This window comes from Pinus tabuliformis, chromosome 7, assembly GCF_031772625.1.
Source record: "Pinus tabuliformis cultivar Carrire ecotype Pingquan chromosome 7, CPIR1, whole genome shotgun sequence".
NCBI classification, from domain to species: domain Eukaryota; kingdom Viridiplantae; phylum Streptophyta; class Pinopsida; order Pinales; family Pinaceae; genus Pinus; species Pinus tabuliformis.
The window spans coordinates 2,014,265,884-2,014,270,414 of record NC_142293.1 but is presented as its reverse complement, the minus strand read 5'-3'; positions in this window follow the sequence as shown (position 1 = coordinate 2,014,270,414).

Below are 4,531 nucleotides of genomic sequence, written 5' to 3'. Positions count from 1 at the left end.
AGTTCCAATAACAATATTGAAGATTATATGTCACCAAGCATCTCCGAGCTGCAACCTAGGAGAGCTTCCTGGAGTGATAACAGATTCCATGCATTGGCATAGGGAGAAAAATTATGGAAAGAACTAACAGAAGAATACAGCATATTCCCTTGTTGATTGAAATAAAATTGATTCCCAGCTTCTAACCCACTAACCACATGGTTTGCCCAACTTTGAAACGGATTATAACTTTTACCCATAGAGGAAAAAGGCATCGATCCCAAAGTTGGATTGGAAAGTGGTATATGACCACCCCTAAACAGAAACCCTGAAAAGAAGATGATCCACTTGCCATGGATGTTGAGGCAGTGGATGGAATACTTAAAGGAACTGAAGGAATCACACTAGTCGGCATTCCAAAAGGGAAAAATCCAATGCGAGAGGTAACAACTTGAGAACTTCCACTCAAAGATGGAAAGGAAGTAGAACCAAATATATTAATGCTAGGAATAATAGAAGGTATAGAAATAGTTCCTCCTCCTTGTATGGATGCATGAGTTTGCATACTCGTAGCACTTTTTGTGGATGCCATGCTTCCAGCACTGGTCATTGAAGGAAAAGATAGATGTAGACCTGGGCTTCAAGGCCTGTTGGTCGGAGTCCCGACGTATAATAAAACATTTGGATAATCAGGTGGAACAGGAGAATTAGGAGTTGCAATACACTCAGAAATATCTTCAACCTCAATATTGTCTTCTGATTGGAAGAGGAGTCGAGGAAGAACTAGAGTGTTCCTCTCTAACTCTCTACTTGTACCAGGTCTGTCTTGCAAATAAATAACTCCAACCAGAGGATCAATCTCCAATGCGCCTGATGCCACCAGTTGAAAACCACTAGAAGGATTGCTCCTATTCCTTTAAGGAGAAGGCTCAGGACTCGTAGGTGATAGCCAACAAAGTCTCCTAGATCGATGAGCTGGTCGATCAACCACCTTGAATTATTGTAAAGAGATTTACTTAGAGACTCAAAAAAAATTGTCAAGCTAGGCCAACTAGGAGCAAAGAGCACTCTCTAAAAATCCCCTAAAGATACAAGCAATTGAATAAATTTCAATTATTTCCACTCCGGGTGATTAGGACCAGACACAAAAATACAAAGAATTCAAAACCAAGGGCCTTTCAAAAATATTTTGGGGTGATTACACCCCAGGTATACTAGTGAAGGTATCAGAAGTTATTATGTTGACCTCCAGACAACAAGCTTTGCCAGTGCAAGCACCCAAGCTTCGTAAGGGTACCCTCCAGAAGTACTATTGAACATGATGCAACGTCAGCCTCAAGTGCCATGGGATTCCCCTCTGCAACCACCTATGCAATCCCTAGGAAAGGCAACTATGGATACCAACTCGTATCAAAATCCGGGCAGAACAGTCATGATGCGAGATCCAACAAGTAGGAGAGGGAGTATCTCTCTTCCTCGTCTTCACTCTCCCTCGTGCTTAACTCCCAGTCACAGAGCTTTCCCAATCTTTCTAATGATGTTGGTTTTCGCTCTTTATTCAACTTCTATGTTTTGTAATTTGAGCAGCCTTGGAGAGTTAATTCTCCACTCACCTATTCCAAGGCCCTAACGAACCTAAACTCGTTGGTGTTTACTATGAGAACAATAAAAGTTCTAGTTCATTTTATTAGGTCACTTTATTTTATATAGTTGTTCTTTAAGTCAGGGGGAATTACGAGAGTGAAATTGATGATGTTTTATGACGCAAAATAAATCAATAGAAAACTAACTATATGGATGCAGTCATTTTCTTCGATGAAGAGTGATTTCTACTTGGGTTATATGAAAACCTATATATAAGCACAATATTTTTCTTTTTTTTCTTGAAACAATCCACACACACCCAAAAACTAAAAAGGACTAAGAATGCATTAATATGAAAACTACCCTAATGCAAGTTATAATGAATGTTGCAAGATCCTAAACAACACTCATAAGAAATTGCAACTCTTTATAGAGACAATAAGCCAACTTAAAAATGAAGAGGGAAAAAATTTGAACAAAAATATCTCTTCAAAGAAATCAGGAAAAATCACAAAAGATCACAATTCGCTTCTCAATAATAAAGCAAAAGAAACCGTAAACCAAAAACTTCGAAAAAGAAAAACAAAAGAAATGTCTTTGAGCTTTTTCTTTTAAGGAAACAAAAGAAACTTTTTGAGGTCACAAAAGTACTACTAAAACTCGAAAGATCAATAAATAAGCACAAGGAGTCTTTCAATATCACAAGTTATAAACTCAAAAATGAATGAAACTTGAACAAGAAATACTACAAACTTGCAAAAACCGATCCAAATAGCAGCAAAAGATTTCAAGTAACTGACAAAAATGTCAAGAAATACTTTCAAACTTGTCAAAAAGACTCTAAAAAAATCAAGGAAAGCAGCAAGGCCACCAAACAAGGGAAAGAAAAGCAAGGGAACTTAAAATCCAGACTGAAAACGAAATTGAAAATAGTTTCATGTTCTCGAAGATCAGAACAACCAAGAACTTCAAAGTGAAGCCTTGAACCCAGGATACAAACTACAAACTTGTTTAAGAAGCAATCGTAGGCCAAATATTTTCAGTGAGAAGGATATTTTGGAAAAGAAAGCTTGAAGGAAAACTGAGTTCTCTAGATAGCAAATGACCATACAACAACACAAATCACCAGGCCATAGACCTAACTCGGTAGAAAGATTTGAAAAAATAATCCAAAAAATTACATATGCGACCGTGTAAAGACACAAGAGCATGCACACACATCTCTAATATAGGAAGCTTGCGTATACACGAGTCTGCTTTAAAGAAACTTGCGTGTATACGCTACTGTAATTAAAGAAAACAACATATACAAAGCTTAATTAGGAAAAAACAAAAAATCAAGGTCTGATCAAGAAGATAAGACTTAATTCCCGGGACACTAATGGACCAAAAAATACTGTAAAAGCAAGCAATCAAGAAATTGAACCCTAATTGAGAACAAACAACCCAAACTAGGAATAACAAGATTGCTAACCCCAGTGGAGTTGCAAATTTTGTTGCAGGTGAGACCACCCTAGGGCTTTGGGTTGAGAACCCCAATAGAGCAGAGGGGAAACCACAACAAGAAATGCTCAAGCAATCAACCTAAATGCTTATTCTACTGAACTGTGCAGGAGTGTCCTTACTCGGATGTCCTATGTTTTGGTAGATCCCATAGGGTGCAAACCCTCAGCTTCTCCTGATGTTCTTAAAACCTGAAAATTATTCAAATGGAACATAAACAGCAGCAGAAACATAAATCATGTTCATGATATTAACCTTAAATAATATAATGAATGACCAATTATACATCAATACAAGATTCATAAATGAATTACAACATAACTTGATGCATAGACACATTTAATATCCAAAGCAGAACAACATTGCTTTTATTGAAGTTAGCTACAAGTAAAGTGGAGAAATATGACTTGAGTCCTTCTCTGGCTCCAAGCAGAACTGTCCTCCAGATCCGTCCTTTCATGGCCTTCAGGAATCTTCCTCCATCAACAATACAAGGAGACCTCAAGCAAGATGAAGGATATCAACCACAAGGAAACAAGGGTTTCCTGAATCTTTGGGGAGTGGAGGAGGCACAGGGATTCGTCAGACTTGATCAGGGATAATCTCGCTATAGTATCAATATATCATATCTTCTCTCTTAAGGCCTTCCCATGGAGGTTTATTTATACTTCTCCAAAATATTTTTTTCATTTGGGAAACATTTAGGCCACGAGCAATAGGAGGTGAGTAACAGGTAAAACCCTTGAAGTTCACTCGAAATTAAGGAAATTTAATTTTTTCAAGTGTTTTAACATATGTACATGGGTTGGGTCTATGTTGACCCGCGTGTACATGCTTTTATCACAGGGAAAATTAGCGTATAGATAATAAAACACTTTTTTAATTTTGGACCAAGTGTGGAAGGAGGGGTTGCCCTAGGCCATAATCAGAGCATTAGATCTACCAAGAGTGGTAAATGGTGTGATAACACCCTGTCAAAATTCTCTTCCTTTCAATAGCATTCTTTGTGACTATTCACCCTATACAAAAACCAAACCTTCCCTCCACACCAAGTCAACCTCCTAAATCTTCAAGCTCCTTTCTAGAAACTTCAACTATGTAGTAGTTTTTAACATCAGGCAGCTTCCAAGATCAGCAAAAATTGGAAGACTTGGATCTCCCAAACTAGGGCACGAAATCGAGAGAGAGGTACCAAAATTTTGTTTTTTTTTTTTTCCTTAGACTTTACCCAACTTTCACTTCATTTGGCTTCGTTAGTCCCATTTCGCACTTATCTCACTTCCTTAGAGATATCGAAGTTTCTTGAGATGAGCTCCTTCAAATGAATTTGACTTGCTTCTATTTATAGGATTCAAGGGAGGTCAAATTGATGTCCTTAGGTAGACTTGATCTCTTCTAGGTTGACTTGATGTGGAGGATGCATAAATTATATTTTGACTCAATACTAAAACTTTTCACGTGATTC